The sequence below is a fragment of the Felis catus genome, chromosome A1 (assembly GCF_018350175.1).
Source record: "Felis catus isolate Fca126 chromosome A1, F.catus_Fca126_mat1.0, whole genome shotgun sequence".
Lineage (NCBI taxonomy): Eukaryota > Metazoa > Chordata > Mammalia > Carnivora > Felidae > Felis > Felis catus.
In genome coordinates this window covers 39,038,667-39,059,034 of record NC_058368.1, presented here as the reverse complement: position 1 = coordinate 39,059,034, position 20,368 = coordinate 39,038,667, and the positions used below count along the sequence as shown (strand labels likewise).

The 20,368-nt window shown below is 33.7% G+C and overlaps 1 long non-coding RNA gene across 2 annotated transcripts in view; it reads right to left on the bottom strand.

Annotated features, from left to right (window-relative positions):
* Positions 1–20,368, bottom strand: part of LOC123384391 — a 547,325-nt gene that overhangs the window by 490,289 nt on the left and 36,668 nt on the right. For both annotated transcript variants that reach the window (XR_006595426.1, XR_006595432.1), the window contains exon 2: positions 6,741–6,836. This is a non-coding gene — a long non-coding RNA (uncharacterized LOC123384391). The remainder of the gene's footprint in view (positions 1–6,740; positions 6,837–20,368) is intronic.

The window sequence follows — 20,368 nt, the reverse complement described above, 5'->3', positions numbered from 1 at the left end:
TAAAACTATAAAATTCTTACAAGAAAACGTAGAGCAAAAGCTTCACAACAATTCAGCCATAATTTTTTGGAACTGACACCAAAGGCACAAGCAAAAAAATAAAAATAGACAAACTAGACAGAATGAAAATTTTAAATTTTGTGCCTCAAAAGACACTATCAAAAGAGTAAATAAAAACACACAAAATAAGAGCCAGTATTTGAAAATCATGTATCTGTCAAGTGACTAATAACCAAAATGTATAGGGAACTAAGCAACAATAACATAAACACTTCAATTCAAAATGGACAACGACTTGAATAGATATTTCTCCAAAGAAGATGTACACATGGCTAAGAAGCCCATAGAAGATGTTCAACATCACTGATCACTGGAGATATGCAAGTCAAAAGTATAATGAGATACCACCTCACACTCATCAGGATGGCTATTATTTAAAAAAAGAAAAGAAAAAAAAATAAGTGTGGTGAAGACATGAAGAAAGTGCCTTAGGCACTTCTGGTAAGAATGTGAAATCGTACAGCCAATGTGGAAAACCTGGTGGTTCCCCTCAAAATAGTGATGATGGTTGCACAGCACGGAGTATAATTAATACCACTGAACTCCTAACAGTGTTAAAACAGTGTTTTTAAATTCTTTAGAGACAACATAGTTTCCTACTGCCTGCTACTTTGGCAGATCTTCCCCTCTCCACTGCACCGGGAACATTACTGCCAATTCCCTACTTCTTGAAATGGCCAAGAAAGAATTTCACAATATGTATCTATGCTGGCCTCACAGTCCACATTTATTTGCTCACCACTGTTACAGTGGACAAAACATGCCTGGTGGGACTGAATCCATCCCTATTCTACGAGTGAGAACCTTCCTGATTTAGGATGGAATATCCTACATGATCCCCGTCCTCATTACCATAGTTGACTGGTACAGGATGAACCAGTCAGAATGAAGAACAGGGGCTGTGTTGAAGACATTTATTTTCACTTTCAGGTTGTTGTTCTGCAGACAGGAGGCCTAGTACTGTCTCAGCCATTTTGTTGCCATCAGGCAAAGTAGTCTGGGGTCAAGTCAGAAGAGAGGAAAATACAGTCAAAGGAACTAAAGAGAAATGGACCCAGATCCTAATCTATTTGGGACTAAAGCCAGCCATACCTCTGGAATTTCAGTACAGGTCACAATAACTCCTTATTTGAGCTAGGTTATGTTTTCTACTATTTGTTAAACTAGAAGTCATAGCTGCTTCAAAGAGGAATAATTCTGCTTTATTCAACTGTGTAATACCAACATTTTTTCATAGAATGTACTTTTAAATTAATGAAGTTAATCCAAAAGGATTTACATTTTATAGATTGAGAATAAAAAAAAATAAAGAGTAAAGTTTTATTTTCCTTTGACTTCTGCAGGACTTACTGAAATAATATTTTATTTGAAGACGGTTGTTCTAAATTTTGTGTCTGGTTCTGAAATGTTAAAAATAATGCTTGGTGTATAAATACCATGCCAAAAAAGATCTGCCTAAGCTTTGCTGCTTTCTATTTTCATCTAGTTAATGAAGCTTATTTAGCTCTTTTTCATTTCTTCAATTTTATTTTTTAATCATTTGCAGGTATCTCCTCTTCATTTTTCTCTTTGACCTGTGAACAATCCACTTTGAAAATGATATCTTGATTTTGTAATTAATCCTGTGGTTTCTAGGTGGAGAGGTAGGTCACAATTGATAATAATGAGTTTACCTCTTATTCTACAAAATTCACTAAAAGAGTTGATGTTTCACCTCCAGTGATAAGATGTTATGTGCTGAGGTCACCTTCTAGCTTGCTGAAATTTTCATTAAAAAGGGAGGAAAAGAAAAATCTTTCAGCTGAATTGGAGACACTGTGACTATCAACAACATTTTGCATCAAAAGCCTATTAAATTTTCCAGTATTAACCCATGGGATTAACTCATTATTATGATTATGATTGATGCATGGTATTTTTACAAACTTTGAGAGTCCTAACATAACATTACTTGTCTCTATTATAGACATACATTTGTAATTACTGATTCAAACCAGAGATATTCAATAATGTTACTCAATATTTTCCTCATATATTATAATTTCTTAAAGGAAAACATGTTTTCCATATTCTCTCACACGTTTAATAAAGCTACAGGTCCCAAATACGAACTTTTTTTTTTCACTTAACCCAGAATTAAACAGTATCTTCATAGACTAAATCTATAGGTAAGAAATGATTCAATCCTTTGGGTAATCATTTTGAGACAAAATCAAAAGGTCACTGTGATACATCTGCATATTTTATTTAAAAAATATTTGACTTAAAGCACACATACACGTTTCAATTTGATTTTTTAAAAATTCAGAGAGCAACATGGGATAAATTAACTATGGAGCCTATGTATTCTACTCTTGTTTTTTTCCTTATTACTTATACTCTTCACCATTGATCAGCCCTTATTATTTACTTCTGTCTTCCACAACACTCTAATCAGCTACATAATTACCCTCAAGCCCAAACTGTCATCATTCTAATTTTGTGACTTTTCCAATCCATATTTGTGCTGCTGAGTGTGACTGTAATCTTTGTAAATAACTAGCTAACTATCAGTGGACACTTAAAACAATCATACTATATTTCTCTAGTCATCTCCTTTATTTTGTGCAGTAATCATTCAAGCCTTCAACACTTTCCTCAATCATCTCCTTTCCAAGATCCACTGCCATTCAAAAATTGATTTCACCGTTCACTTCTAAAAAAACAATCATTATAAATTATACGAAAGTTCACTATAGCTTTAGAACATCTGAACGGGCTAACATCCTTCTCATATTCTCTAGACTCTATGAAAGATAAATCAATTGAATTGCGTTTTGACTCAAATGTCCTCCTATCATCTCAGGAACCTCACTTAATGAGTTTTCCCATTAATAGCTAACATATACAAAAACATTCTCTACTCCTTTTTCTCACCATATAGTTTAACCTTGCATACATCTTTCACATCATAAGCAACAACAATACTGTCTTCCATGTAAATTCAAGATTCCTGAGAAAATATCCCATATAATATTCAACAAAAATTAATTCTATTAGACCTATTCTGCTCTTTAAAACAACTTTTGTCAAAATCATCAACTTCCTTTCAGCTAAATTTAACAGAATGACTTTAGGTCTACTCTTACTTAAATATCTGTGGCATCTGACAAATTTTATCAAATCTTCATCTTTTAGCAGATCCTTCCATTAGATGCATACAGAATAATAGTTCCTTAACACTTTATTTAATGAGAGTATGGCCCTACTGACAAGTTGACTGCAGATTTCTATTTTTCAGAACTGTGAGATACAAATTTCTGTTGTGTTAAGCCATCTAGCTTGTGGTACCCTGTTATGGAGCCCTAGTAAATGAATACAGATTTTTTTTCCAAATATCCTTGGCTTTCTTCTGTTCCAATCTTCAAGCTCTTAATATGCCATCGTATTAATTACAGTGGCTACAATTACCATCAACAATAGGAAACATCTTCACACAACATTCAAGGCTTTTGATGTTCTATGCTTGTTTTTTAAGGTTAACTGTTTTACATGTGCCCTGTGTACTCCATACCCTTTGTATAGGGACTAAGGGCTGGTATCTTAGATCGGAAACTAGCTCTAAACACTAGCTGTCTTTGGAAAAGCCACTAAACTTTTTAAGTCTCAATTTCCGGACTTGCAAATTGAAGTTATAAAAGTACAACAATGTTACTCTACAACTATCCTATCAGTCCTCTTATTCCTTTTTTTAAAATTTTTTAACTGAGCATAAATAAGGTTTTCCAATGCCAAGATCTGGATGTACTGAAAAAAATCAACCCTTGGGGCGCCTGGGTGGCGCAGTCAGTTAAGCGTCGGACTTCAGCCAGGTCACAATCTCGCGGTCCGTGAGTTCGTGCCCCGCGTCGGGCTCTGGGCTGATGGCTCGGAGCCTGGAGCCTGCTTCCGGTTCTGTGTCTCTCTCTCTCTGCCCCTCCCCCGTTCATGCTCTGTCTCTCTCTGTCCCAAAAAAAATAAATAAACGTTGAAAAAAAAAAAAGAAAAAAATCAACCCTCTAAATGAAGACAGAAAAAGTTTATTATGTGTATCACCATGTATTTTCTATTTCTTAACAGCTCTTTTATTCCTGTCTAAAGATCCAGAAAAAAAAAAAATAATAATTTGAGAAACAGTATCAACACAAGCACAAAATACCAATTAGTTGATTATTACTGGTCAATAGCAATAATTTTTATATGGAGCCATTTAAAATAGGCTTGATTTCTGATTTAATGGTTCCCAATAAAAATCAACAATTGAAAAATTACTATACATCTATTTTGATTCATTTAATAGATTTCTACCAAGACACAATTCAATATTTATCACCAAATATATTAGTACAGTTTCTGATTATGTTTTATCTTTCCTCCTGATTGTTTTTAATGTTTATTTATTTTTGAGAGAGAAAGAGACAGAGAGAGAGAGAGAGAAAGAGAGAGAGAGACAGAGAGACAGAGAGACAGAGCACGAGCAGAGGAGGAGCAGCGAAAGAGGGAGACACAGAATCCGAAACGGGCTCCAGGCTCTGAGCTGTCAGCAAAGAGCCCAACGCAGGGGCTCGAACTCACAAACCATGAGATCATGACCTGAGCAGAAGCCGGACAACCAACTGACTGAGCCACCCAGGTGCCCCTTTCCTCCTGATTGCTTAAAAACTGAATATTCTCTCTTGATATATTTAAACTACTCAGATTTGTTGTTGATGACATTTTGTTTGTTTTTATACTAGTGTTTGCCCATGGTATTGCTGTGTTGTTCTTACACAATTTTTAATGCCCATTCACAGTTAAGGGCACATTCATAGAATTAATAGTTTAGGTGTTGAACTATTTCCAGGATTTTTAGTTGAAGAGTTTGTAAGTACTGTATATACATATAGGACAAAAATGCATTAATAGAAATTATAAAGTTTATTGGTTCCACCTAGTGGCAATGCAAAGCAAGTTAAAAATAAAATTAGCACTGTGATATTATTAAAAGGCTAGGACTCCGAAAGTTTACTTATATGACCTTTCCATTTTGGTGGATATTAAATGCTTAAAATAAACCTACTATTTTAAAAACTCATATAAATGAATTTCAGATTTCTATACCAATTTTCTGGTAAAATAAGTTCCCCCCCTCGCCTCTCTAATTTAAAAGAGCTCTCTGAACAAAAAAGAGCTAACTAAAATAGTATCTCCTGGTAATTGTAAAGTTTTTTGTTATTTTTTAGATTTTTTTCTACTAATTAAGCATATGTTTCCCTCTACATATCTATTAATTGCCATTCATTAAGCTGTTGGGACCTGAATAAATAGCCATAAGGATGTTTATAAATGATCAAAAACAAAACACATAAATCTATAAGGTAATATGATAGTTCTTATAGGGAAATTCATCCTTATTATGAGCTAATACATAACATGCTTTCAACAACTAATCATTTTATCAGCAAAAGTCCCAAATTTTCTACAAAATAGCACTCAAGCAGTCGAAATGTTTTCACAATAAAAAATACTAAATTATGTTTCCTTCAAATTGCATAATTAGTTGTGATATCCCATGCTAATTGTATTTATTATCATAAACAGGACAAAATAATGATATATGAATAAACTATTTTTTCCAGTACAGATATCATTAGAACACCTGTCAAGAAAATTATTTTTCGTCTCTTGCTCCAAGAGCACCTTTGAGGTTCTTATGAAAGCTATTTATGTCTTACAACTAAATTCATTTTTATTGTCAAACGTCTGCAAAAATACAAACTGCACATAGTGTGTTTTATCATAGAAAAATCTTTCCAGTTTAGTTATGACAGACTTGTGTTTTATATGCTGTGCAAAAATATCTGATCTGTGTACAAAACACATTGCTAGGAAAATGAACATTTCCATATAACGTTGGATATTGTTAACTAAATTTTTAGATATTTTAAGAGAAGAAAATAAAAGGAAAATTACAACTGAGTATTCTTTGTCAGATAGGAGTAATATGCTACATTAGGCAAAATGAATAAAATCTTCAGCGTGTCAACTTTCAATCTTGCTTATTTAATTAATTTTACATATAAAAGCAAATGACTTAAAAACCATTCCATGATAGCAAATTACTTTACCATGTTTACCTTTGCAGCTTGCTAGAGATAAGCTAACCACATCCTTTTATAGCTGTCACAATTGTGGGGGCTTAGTGTTGTTATTATTGAACACCAGAGGAGAAATAATGGATGAAAATAGCATTATCCTTCTATTCTTATCATGGTTTTTAATATTAAGTTACACTGAATCATGAAGGATGCAAGCACAGACAAAAATATGCTGTTTGGATTAATAAAATTACTAATGTAACACATTTAATTAACATATTATGAACTGCTTACATTCCAGTATAAATATATAAATGATGCTCGTTTTTAAATCATATTGTGTAATCCTATTATTTGATGACAAGGTAAATTATAAATCCAAATACCATGACTGTAGTGTAGACACAGAGAGCAAGGTTTATAACACAAAGTACTTTTCACTCCTCTCTCAGAAGAGAGATACAGACCGACAGACAAGGAACATGCTGAGGGAGAAAACCTATGAGAAAAACCTATGAAAAAATACCCAGGCATTCAACAATCATTAACTCTTAGAAAAACTGATTATGTGAGAATTAAACATACCTGACTCTATGTAAAATTTCATATGGTAATCTTCACATTTCTTCAAAAAATTATGTCCACTGAAAAAGGTGTATCTGATGATATACGCATCCCAAACTGCAGGAATAGGAAGTATAAGTAGTACTTTAAAGAATAATTAATATTCTTCACATTAATACTAGTTTGTAAAAACAGAATCTGCTTTTAATTCCAAATTCCTATATTAGAGGCATGCTCCTGCCTCAAAGCATTTCTATCCCTGTTCCAATACCTTTCCTTCCAAAACCAACTGTCTCCCCCCATCATGACCTCTAGGAATTTATTCAAATGTGTATTTCTAGTGACACCTCCCCTGACATCTGTATTTAAAATTACACTCTTTTTAAAAGTAAATGTGAGGGGCGGCTGGATGGCTCCATCAGTTGAGCATTGGACGTCAGCTCAGGGCAAGATCTCACTGTTTATGAGTTTGAGCCCCGCAGTGGGTGCCCTGCTGTCAGGGCAGAGCCTACTTCAGAACCTCTGACTCCCTGTCTCTCTGTCCCTCCACTGTGCACTCTCTTTCTCTCAAAAATAAAAACATTTAAAAATAATAATAATAATAAAAGTAAATTTGAAAGTGAATGAAAACTCTAGTCTACCTATGATGCTCCTAATATCCTTAACCTAGGGATTCTCAGTGGCAGGTTCCTTGCTTCTTTTCTTTTCCCTAAAAGATATGAACCTTCCCCAAAGTCCATACCTTGAATCTCTAAGCTTTTTCTTTATATTTCACTTTGAATTCTCACTAATTTCCACAACTTCACAACACATGTAGGTAAACTAATTCCAAATGTAAATCAAGAGATTGCAGGTAATACACACACACGCGCACACCATATAATTCAATATGTATTTCCAAGATTTAAAAATTAGGATAGAATTCACATACTATAAAATTCACCCTTTTAAAAATATACAATTCAGTTGGCTTCAGTAATTTTGGAACATTTAGTATTTTCACAATATTTGTGCAACCATAATCAGAACATTTTCCTCACACCAAAAAATGTTTTACTCAGCATTCACTCCCCATTATCCCTTCTTCTGGCCCTTGGCAACTGCTAATCTGTGCACCATTTGTGTCTGCTTTTCTCACTTAGCATAAAGTTTTGGGATTCATTTGTAGTGTAGCATCTATCAGCATTTCATTCCTTTCTATGACTGAAGAATACGTCATCCTATGGATACAACATATGATTTATATATTCATCTGTTGATGGACATTGGTTTTTTTTTCAGTTTTCAGTTATAAGACCAATGCTGCTGTGAGTATTCATATAAAATTACTGGGACAGCATGTTTTCAATTATCTTGAATAAGTATGTAGAAGCAGAATTGTAGGATTATATGGTAACTCTAAGCTTATTATTTTGAGAACTGCCCAACAGTTTTTCCAAAGGAGCTGCACCATTTGACATTCCTACCAGCGATGTATGAGAGTATCAGTTTCTCCACATTCTCAAAAATACTTGTTATTGTCTACAGGTTTTTAATATTATAGCCATCTTAGTGTGTCTGAAGTGATATATTATTGCAGTTAGATTTCCCTAATAACAAGTGAGCAACGGTGGGTAGCTTTTGATATATTTATCAATAATCTAGGTATCTTCCTTGGTGAAATGTCTATTTGAAATCTTCTGCCCAATTTTAAAATTATATAATTTGTCTTTTTAATTTTGAGTTATAAAAATTATTTTATACTTCATAGATACTAGACCCTTATCAAATATAATTTGCAAATATCATTTGCCATCATGAATTGCCTTTTTTCTTTCTTGATCATGTCTTCTAAAGCACAGAAAAAGTTTGAATTTGGAAGTCCAGTTTATCATTTCTTGTTGAGGGGCGCCTGGGTGGCTCAGTTGGTTGGGCGTCCGACTTCAGCTCAGATCATGATCTCACAGTTTGTGAATTCGAGCCCCGTGTCAGGCTCTGTGCTGACGGCTCGGAGCCTGAAGCCTGCTTTGGATTCTGTGTCTCTCCCTCTCTCTGCCCCTCCCCTGCTCAGGCTCTCTCTCTCTCTCTCTCTCTCTCTCTCTCTCTCTCTCTTTCTCTCTCTCTCTCTCTCAAAAATTAATAAACATTAAAAAAATTTATCATTTCTTGTTACTTGTGGTTTGGAATCATATCTAAAGAAATCAATTCTTAATCCAAGGTCACGAAGATTAGAGCTAAGTTTTCTATTAAGAGATTTATAGTTTTAGCTTATATGTTTAAATCCTTAATCTGTTTTGAGTTATTTTTTGTAGCTCATATAGTTGCAAACATATATATATATATACATATATACATAGTATGTGTGTGTATATATATATAAATTTTATATATTATACATATAAATATATATATTTAATTTTGCCAAACTTGGCTTTTATGATATTATTTAAAAGTTTTCTTTCTTCTTTTATGTTTTTCTAATAACCTGAGAAAAACTGTCACATTTAAATCCAAATCACTCTAAACAGTCTCCAAAATAACTACATCTAACAAGAACAATTAAACTCATGTAAAACCTACTTGTTCATTTATAAAGAGTAGAAAGTAAAGATCACAAACCTCAATGCAAGCAAGAAATTAAAACCAAATCTAGAAGAACTATCTTGAACTCCCACTGAAAATCTAAATCAACAAACACTGAGCAGAAAACTTATGAGAGCTAACCTATAAAACTTTCAAAACAGACTTTAAAACTTTTTTAACTAAAAAACAATGGAATATAGGTGCATAAAACATAGATATTTTGTACAATAAAATTTATAGTCTAGAAACTGTCTCATATATATATAAATAAATATATATATATAATTAATATGATAATAGAACCATTTCAGATAAGTATAGCAATGATGGACTCTTTAATAAATAGTACAATAGTAATTGTATAAACATTTGGGAAATGATAAATTTTAAATATATATCAAACACAAAACAAAATAATAAAATTCAAATAGATCAGAGACATAACTTTGAAAGAAACCACACAAATATTAGAGGAAAATATATATATATACATAAACCCCAATAAAATAATGTACAAAATACATGAACAAATATTTCAAAAATATATGCAAATGGTCCTTAAACATATGAAAATATATTTAATCTCAGATACAGTAAGAGAAATGTAAATCACTACTACACTAAGATAATATTTTTCGTTCAAATTGGCAGAAATTAAAATGTCTGAAAACATTTAACTAATAGGAACTTTGAAGAAACGGTACTCTTATCAATTGCCAGTAGAAATGCAAACTCAGCTCATAAGAAAGGAAATTCAGAAATACCTAACAATCTATGTAAATATTTAGCCCTTGTGATTTAACAATCCCAATTTTAGTAATTTAACCTGATGATACACATTGACCAAATGAAAATATATACTTTTTTTTTTTAATTTTTTTTCAACGTTTATTTATTTTTGGGACAGAGAGAGAGACAGAGCATGAACAGGCGAGGGGCAGAGAAAGAGGGAGACATAGAATCGGAAACAGGCTCCAGGCTCTGAGCCATCAGCCCAGAGCCCGACGAGGGGCTTGAACTCACGGACCGCGAGATCGTGACCTGGCTGAAGTCGGACGCTTAACCGACTGCACCACCCAGGCGCCCCTGAAAATATATACTCTTAAAGTTACTCATTACAACATCTTTTTTGCAGTGTATTAGTAAAAATCTAAATGTTTATATATTTCTCAGTCACAAAAAAAAAAGAATGAAATATTGCCATTTGCAAGAATGTGGAGTTAAGAGTATATTATACTAAAGGAAATAACTTAGAGGAAGACAAATACCATATAATTTCACTCACATGTGGAATTTAAGTAACAAAACAGATGGGGGTGCCTGGGTGGCTTAGTCGTTTGAGCATCTGACTTCAGCTCACATCATGATCTTGAGGTTAATGAGTTCCAGCCCCATGCTGGGCCCTGTGCTGACATCTCAGAGCCTTGAGCCTGTTTTAGATTCTGTTTCTCTCCCTTTCTCTCTGCCCCTCCTCACTCAGGCTCCACCTCTCTCTGTGTCTCTCTCTCCTTCTCTCTCCATCTCTGTCAAAAATAAATAAACATTAAAAAAAAAAGAAGAAGAAACAAAACAGATGAACACAGAAGGGGGGAAGAGAAAGGCAAACCTTAAAACAGATTATTTTTTTAATGTTTTTATTTATTTTTGAGACAAAGAGAGACAGAGCATGAGCAGGGGAGGGGCAGAGAGAGAGGGAGACACAGAATCCAAAGCAGGTTCCAGGCTCTGAGCTGTCAGCACAGAGCCCAATGCAGGGCTAGAATTCACGGACTGTGAGATCATGACCTGAGCTGAAGTCGGACGCTTAACCGACTGAACCACCCAGGCGCCCCAAATAGATTTTTAATTATAAAGAACAGGGGTGCCTGGGTGGCTCAGTCGGTTAAGCGTCCGACTTCAGCTCAGGTCATGATCTCCCAGTTCATGGGTTCTAGCCCCACATCAGGCTCTGTGCTGACAGCTCAAAGCCTGGAGCCTACTTCGGATTTTGTATCTCCCTCTCTCTCTGCCCCTCTCCCATTCACACACACTCTCTCTCACTGAAAAATAAATAAACATAAAGAAATCAAAATGTATTTATAAAAAAATTATAAAGAAAAACAGGTTTGCTGGAGGTGAGGCAGGCAGAGGGATGGGTTAAACAGGTGATGGGTATTAAGGAGGGCAGTTTGTGTGATGAGCACTGGATGTTATATGTAAGTGATGAATCACTAAATCCTACACCTGAAACTAATATTACACTATGTTAACTAACTGGAATTTAAATAAAACGTTGGAAGAAAAATAAATAAATGTCCATCTATAGAAGATTGGTTAACTATACATTATTATATCCACATAATGGATATATGCAGCTATATATGCCACTTTATAAAAGAATAAGAAAGATCTTTGTGAGCTGATATAATTGGTTATATGACAAAGTAAACCTATAATACACTGGCTTTATGTATAATAGGGAAAATTAAAAAAATACAGAGATCTGCAATTTTTCCAAAAAATGTAAAAAGAACAGAAACTTCTGAGATTGGTTACATATAGAGAATGTGTTGGCATTAGGATAAAATGAATGAGGAACTGGTGATATTTCTCTGAGTATGACTTGTATAATTTTGATTTTTGGAACTATGTTACATTTTTACAAAATTAAAGCAATGAATGAAATGGGTTAAATAAACAAAACAGGAAAGGGGAAGTAAATTATAGCATATTATACTAATAAAACTAAACATAATTGCATTTCAGATAAATAGCAATAACCATGCAAAACAGGGAAAATAAAATCCCATGTAACTGTAAAATACAGTACTCTGACCCTGTAGCTTCAAGTTAAGGAGAAAAAGAAAGCAATTATTAAACTTGAGTTATTAGGTTTGGTTTCCACAGTAGTATGGATCAACAATTCTGAACCTACTTTCTGTATACCATAGAATTGAGCAAATAGTAAACATATGGTAGAAAATGGAAGTCAGGTCTCTCATTGTTGAAAAAAGTAGTTGCAAAGAAGGAAAAGGAGGCTAAAATGAACCCTGAAGAGTTGAACCATAATTTGATGTAAACAAAATGGCCTAAAAGTTTTTATAAACAGATTACAAAGATACCTATATAGATAAAAAAGGGAGAAAGGATAGGCGTGCGCGTGCACACACACACACACACACACACACACACACACACGAAGACACATACATACAAAGAGAAACATATAACAGATAAAAAACTTTCAGGCATTGTCCATAGAGCATGTCTAGAAGCACTAAGAATACCTGTCTAGATAAGACTTAATTTCAGGGCTGGGTAATAAGAGAGCAAGGCAAATGTAGGACAGAATAAGTGACAAAAATAAAATGTTATGGACAGGTCAAAATACACAGAATCCAGCTCTTATTAAGACATCTTGAACGTTAATAATAAGGTAGGTTATAATTCATTACAAATGGAAATATATGTTTCCATAGTCATGCAAATTAATGAATAATAAATTTTTAAAACGTGGGCAGGGTTTTTTTATACTAAAATGCTAACAAAAATTATAGAATGAACCGCAATAAGAAAACCTCAATGTTTGTGTTTTCTGGCCATTAATTGTTGTGTCTGGGTTCTCTAGAATGCAGACCTTGAGATGAAGGTTAGAATGTAAGATGTTTATCAGAAAGGATATTTGGGATCTTCCTCCAAGGACAAAAAAGGAAAAGAACCAGAATTGGGCAGATCATGTACTGTGATAACATCTCAAAACGGACTTTAGATTCTGAGGGTGGTGTGGCCTCTTAGTATTGTCTTGAATTGGGGCAAGCTGTTACATTCCTGTATCAAAGAGTCACTGGATACAGGCCTTTCCAATAAGGAGGTGTTAGCTGCACTGTAAAAATGGCTTTCAATTCTGTGAACATAGTTGAGTGATCTCAAAGATCTTAGATAAATGAGAAATGACAAATTTGAGAAAGGAGGCAGCATCATGAGAATTTTCTAAAACGGCATACAATTCACTACATTGTCCTTTAAAACATTAATAGCAAATTAAGGCATATGGCATAATCTATCAGCCTACAGGTATAACAATTCCAGTTTCACTTTACCTAAGGTCAAAGCATTGAGAAAAATAGGTACTGAGTGTCTCCTCATTCCAAAGGAAAGTGCTATAATCATCAGGGCATAGTCAGAGATTGACATATTTTCTTTCCACCTGTATTATCATTCCCTCCTCTTGACTACCTGACAATAGAAAGATGATGGTTGAAGATGTAAGGGAAATGCAATTATTTTTAAGAGCCACCAGTGTAGTTGTTTACCACCCTTCAATGCAAGTGAAAGATGATGCCCCTGTTTCATTTCAAGCCTAGTGAGAACAACCACATGGAGACTGCAGTTATGAGAATATAAGAATTTATAAACATAAGGATAACTCCTCTGTTAGGAGGACTAAAAGGAAAAGTTTATCTTAGGAGGTTTTGGTCCTTTGCCAGAACAAAGAGAGGTAGTTGCACAGAGAAGGAACAATACCTAATCAAAGAGAGGACAAAATTCTGTGCTTTACAGACATCAGGTATGAAGTCTAATACAAGTCTATATATATATATACACACACACACACACACACACACACACACATATATATGCACATATACACACACACACATATATGTATATATATGTATATATATATATATATATATATATATATATATATGGTGTGTGTGTATATATGTGTATGTATATGTGTGTGTGTGTGTGTGTGTGTGTGTGTGTATATGGTACCACTGAACATGATCATCTGTAAGACAAGGGGACACAAAACCATTTTTTGTGGAGTGGATCATCAAAACCAGCATCTAAGGGAGAGTTGATCATGTCATTTTCACTTTGAACTTCATTAATTTGCTCACTTGCAAATAAGATGAAAACTTCAAAAAAAATGTTTTGTGCCTCTGCATCATTAACATGGCTGGCTAGCATGAAAGCAAACGAATGTTCCTAGGAATGATCTTAAGTACATTGTTTTTTTTCTGTGTGTAGTTAGTTTATTTTTAATTCTTACTAATATTCAGCTTTTAAGAGCATTCTTGTCAAAGCTGATATAACCAAAGCCTAGGCTGGCAAAGAGAACTAAATAATCAGAGCTCAAAACAAAATCTGTGAGAGCTTTAAAATTTTTTTGAATTATCTTGCTTCTAGCCAAAGATTTGTAAACAGGAAAGGAACAAAATCCAGGCTCCAAGAAAACACTGTGTTACAAATATTAGATTGAGCCTGTTGAATATCTTGTTTTCTCCTCTTGTAGAGGAGGCAGAATTTAAATGGCACCTAAGACACCAGAGCTTCTATTCTGCCAAATGAACCAAGATCCTGCCCAGACATCAAGACATTCAACAAACCTTCCAAACCAAAAAATAATGTGTATGCGTATATGCGTGTACGCGCGCGCACATACACACACGCGCACACACACACACACACACACACACTTTCCAACTCAATTTCTTAGAAATATTTCAATGTTCTATTTTTTAACTGTTCATAAATGCTTTAAATAATAATGAAAAAAGTCTAAAAAGATACTTTACTAATGAATCAGTAAAAACAGTGGCTGAAAACCGTCAAGAAGCAGGTGAGAATTTTAAGGGTTCCTATCGTATCATCTTATGCTGTCAAATTGATTGTGATAGTATTTCTTTTTCACTAAACATTCTCATTTAAGTATATCTCCTTTCTTCCTGGAGAATAGAGTGCACAGTATGTATTACGTGCTCAATTACATTCTTCACTCATTTGTCCATCTCAACTCAGAACCTGAAAGTGTCTCTCTGCTCGCCCATGACTAAAAGGAGCTGAGCAAATAAATATCCAATCCTAAGTTGTTGACTACTGATAACTCACTCCGATCCTCTTGGCTCTGAAATTGCTTTCTGACAAGCCACATTTACACTGCTGAACTTCCAGCAGCAAAATAAGTTCTTAAAAATAATCTAGATTAACTCAATTTGAAATGGTTTTATCTCTAAATAGGCTCCTCCCTGCCACCCTCCCTGGATCTCTTTCTCTCCCTCTCTCTATGTTTGGTAATTTATTAACATTCTTTGCAACATAATTATTTTTGAATGCTCTAGTTCTCAGTAGTCTCTTCATTTCATGGGAATTATAATTAGAGTATTTTAGGGATATCACATGCACTATATGGTATTCACCAATGCCAAGATTGCTATGATGAATTTTACTAGTTTGTCATGTTTATGGATGAAAAACTAAAGCCCAGGGAATTAACTAGCAAGAATGTAAACAAGATTATCAGACTACTTTATTCCTTATCTTCCTTCCACTATATCGGATGATAGTATATAAGATAGCAGCAATTCAAAATTTGGGGAAAATGCACAATAGGATTGACTGGGGTAAATATAAAGTGTCCTGAAAAATAATTATAAAATGTAGGTCACCAAAATAAGTTGTGAATATATTAAATTTCAAAAAATGTTGCAATTTTTAACACAAATCATAAACACCACTGAATATAAGTGCATATTTATTTCAGATGGATCTTAGGACAACTCGTGTTATTTTGGAAAGAACACGCAACTTAGATACCTATATACGGAATTTGAATGTTGGTTCTTTCATTCAATACACCCAGGGCTTTGAAAAGATTGCTTTCACTTATTAGCCTCACTTAGCTATACATTGCAGGCATATACATTGCAGTATTAATTCATATATTATAAGGTCATGAGGAGCTAATAAAATATGTACACAATATTTTATTGTATATGTATGTAATATGTAAAATAAATGCATATATGTATATATAATATGTATATAATATATTTACATGTACATAATATACAATATTTATAATTGTAAAATAATATGCAAATAAGTCATATGACTATGTTCTTAGATCATAGCAGCTACCTAGTGTTAGGTACTACTTCTGACTAATATTAGTATTAATATTACATCAATAATATATAATAGGTAAAAATTAATGGCTATTAAACTTTACTCTGCCATGTAGGATCTACAGATCCTATTTAATAAAAGAAATAAAACATTAAAAGACTACAAATGATTTTAATTTTTGTTTAATAGAAATATTCTTAAAACAAAAATAACCCCTTTAAATAGAAAATATTTAGATAAATATACATTCTGTTTAACTATTCACAGATGAAAATAGTTTTATTGCTTTAAATCCACAATCCATTTTGATAATACCTATATTCCAGTTACTGACTAACTTGTTTAGACACTGTCAGGAAATAAGTTTGTTTTTTATTAATAATCAGAGACCATACTCAATGAACAAATTCTACAATATTGACCTGCAGATTTCTCTATAAAAAAAAAAAAAGTTGTGTCATTCATACATATGAGACAATGATACGAAGTTCTTAACTTCAACTACTAGAAAATTCAGAAAACAGGTAAGTATCCTAAAGTCATAGCCCAAATACAATCTACTAACCAATCAAAGCATATTAGCAATAAAATATAAATATAAAAGAAAAAAACATGCATAAATATACATTGTGGACTCTCAGTTATTTGTCTTTGTGGGAGAATATAAAACTAGATGTCAAGCACTATTTATTAATTGTTTTGAAAGAATTACTTAAAATATTCTCCACATAATTTGAGTATAAATAGGGATATATATTTTTATATTTAATGATTTTTCCTATGATGTTTGTAAAGAAAAAAATGAGTTGGTGTCAATACTTAGATTTAAAGTGAAAGCTTAATTGTCAAAACTGAAATGATATGCCCCTGAAAGGATAGTATCAAACAACACAGATAGTTATATATGTCAAGGTTATTTTCATAAAACTGTCTTACAAAAACAAAACACAACCATTAAAGTTTTCTCCTCTATTATTTTTTGAACTATATAAAACAATCAAGAAATCTAAATTAAGCAGGGTTATTTTAATACCCTAATCATGTAAGTGTCTTAGATATTTTCTTACAAGGAAATCATAGCTGAAAGTGGTATTCAGGAGATTATATTGGTAAAAAATAGGTAAAAATTGATGAAGTCATTAAATTTTCAAAAGTTATAAATTATCCTGCAAAGCTTCACTGGCTGCAAATTAGCCTGTGCTGTAGCCCTCTGCTAACAATCTATAGATCATTTTATTATTCATGAATTTTAGTAATTTCAGGACACCACAGGTCATCTTATGCTCATTTATTTGCTAAACACCTTGTGCTAGTATGCCTATGCTGAAAAATTGCTACTATTTACTCCCTGTGAAACACGCAAGCAACAAAGTGCCGATTTTGGCCCCAGACATCCAGTATGCCAGGCTGCACATACATCTTGCTGTCAGTGAAATAAATGAGCCCTTAAATTGGCTGCAAAGCTTTAAGAACTGAAATTTATATGTCTAGTTATCAAACAGAAAGTTCAGAACACCTGTCAATATGAAACATAATTGTGACAAACTGTTACATTTTACCTTTAACTTCTCAGTTTTAATATGGCAGGTTCATTATAAAAAATTCTACAAAACCTAAGTCAGCAATGACAAAACAATCGTGACTCGTGTGTGTGTGTGTGTGTGTGTGTGTGTGTGTGTGTGTGTAATGGCATTGCCATTTAGATACTGGGTCATACATCTGCAGATGAATAACATGTCACAAATAGCCAAATTATCAGACTTTACTTTGAGCAGAAAGTCAAGTCCCAATGGATTTGCTAACTTCAGTAAGCATTTAGATACCTTCCTAGATTTACACCTTCTTCACAAGTTACTCTCAAAATAACACAAATTCTGAGGATAGAGTTTTATTTTAGCTTGTAATCATTAGAGATTTTGACACTTTGAAGGATACTAAATATTGTCAATCCCTTTATATATGCTTTACAGATGAAGAAAACACTCTTTTAAGGGTTATGTGACTGGCCATAGAAAACAAAGCCAGTGGTTAACAGAGGAAGGGGCAGTGTATAAAAGGGAGGGGACTTTATTACTCTGATTACTAAGTAGGACAGTATAACTTTTTTCTTTTAAGTTTATTTTATTTATTTATTTATTTTTTTTGAGAGAGAGAGAGAATCCCAAGCAGGCTCCACGCCATCAGCGCAGAGTCCAAAGCGGGGCTGAAATCATGAGATCATGACCTGAGCTGAAACCAAGAGTCAGACGCTTAACCAACTGAGCCACCCAGGTGCCCTAGTAGGATAATGTAACTTTAACAGAAACCATGGGAGACACGTATTAAATATTTTTAAATGCTCTTATATGTGTTTTATATTAAATCCTGGCCAAAACTCCAATTTTAGTGATGAAGAAACTACGGTACAGCAGGATGAGTGTCCTGCTCAAGTTGGTCATGCACAGGCTGCATTTTGTGATGCCGTTATTCAAACTCCACCGTCTAAACTTTAGTATTCACATTTTTAAACCACTACGTTAAAGCCCAGAATCCCAACAATAACTAAAACCCTTGACTACATCCAAGGTACCTCCTTGTTTCACTATTCCACATTGCATAATACTAATTTACCATCTAATCTATTTCTCTTTAAAGGCATCATGACATTTGCAGAATAAACACATCCAGCCTTCCAAACAAAAGTCTTTCCGGGATGTATTCTTTTGTAAATCCTGTGTCATAGACATGCACGAGAGCCAGTTTTTGTGCACAAACTGCAGGAGCTAAGTGAAGCGTGACTCTAAAAGAACTTCACTTCTCCACTGGGTTACACTTTTTTTTTTCTGTTTGCTGAAGGACAGTCCTTCTTGTACAAAACTGTACAGATCTTTCATAACTATAAAGATGGCATACATTACTCAAACTCATTTCAAGTAACAATATATTAAATTTAAACTTTCCATTCAATTTGAAGTGTTCAAATGAGACATTTGTAAAATAATGCAATGTCCAGATGACTGTATCCTCCCCATCAATATAGCTCACAAAAGAAACTAAGGATTATATCCTACTCTTCTTATGAATTCATTTTGTGTGGAATTCTCAAGGCAACAGAGCAGCTTTAATAATTCTGAAGAAAGAACTGTACTTTAAAAATGTATGACACTTATGCTTTAATTTTTTTTCTGATGCTTTCTTTCAGATGTTGGCTCTCAGATTGGTGATAGCCAATGATTTGTCCTCTTGTTAAAGAGGAATGTGATTTGACTGCCGTATATTTTGCTAACTGAATTTTCCAAGTCACTCTCTCCTTCATCGTATTCATCACATATGCTGCTTCCGCAGCTATCCCAGAAAAATACAAAATTGATTATTTTACATTTAACTGCTTTTGTTCAAAATTCAATCCCGCATTATACCATCTTGAATTTTAACTTTAAAGTATATCCAGCGCCATGGACTATTTGCAACGCCTAGAAAAGTTCCTGACATGTATACCTACTCAATATTGAACAAACTAATTTATTTCTAATTCTTTACCTCTGCTTTTGCAATCTGATATCCTGTTATGTCAATTTTATTATTCTTTTCTGAATAATTCCCCACAAGGAATGAGCACGTGATGATACTTCTAATAACTGCAATCAGTACTTCCTAAGCACCAAACACTGTTTTAATGCTTTGCAGGTATTTAAAACTTACAATAAACTTACTATAAAGAACTAAGACCTCAGAAAGGTTAACTAAATTTCCCAGGTCACATACTATTAAGTGTTGAAGCTGGTGAGCATCTACAGGCAGCAGATAGGATGCTGAAAAGGAACTGAGGCTATATATTTTACTGGTTCCCCATCTACTGACAGATGCCAAACTTTCATTCCTGAATTTCTTTTGGGTGGACCTCTCCACCCACACACCTGCCCATGTCCAGATACGCTGAGTTATCTGGTCTCTATAAGCCTAAAGATTTAAGAACAAAGATTCCCCTACTTACTCATTCCTCTACCCCCCAATTAACTTGCCATGAGATACTTTTGGCTTCCATCTACTCCACAACTATTCAACTTATTAAAATCTCTTTAAATTATCCTATTTGAGTGTGTTTTGCATCTCCTGCTATAGCCTTGTTGGATTCCAGGATAATTTACTATGATACTCCCATGTTCACCAATCTGATAGCAGGGACTTGAAAATATTAAGCGATTTGTTCAAGT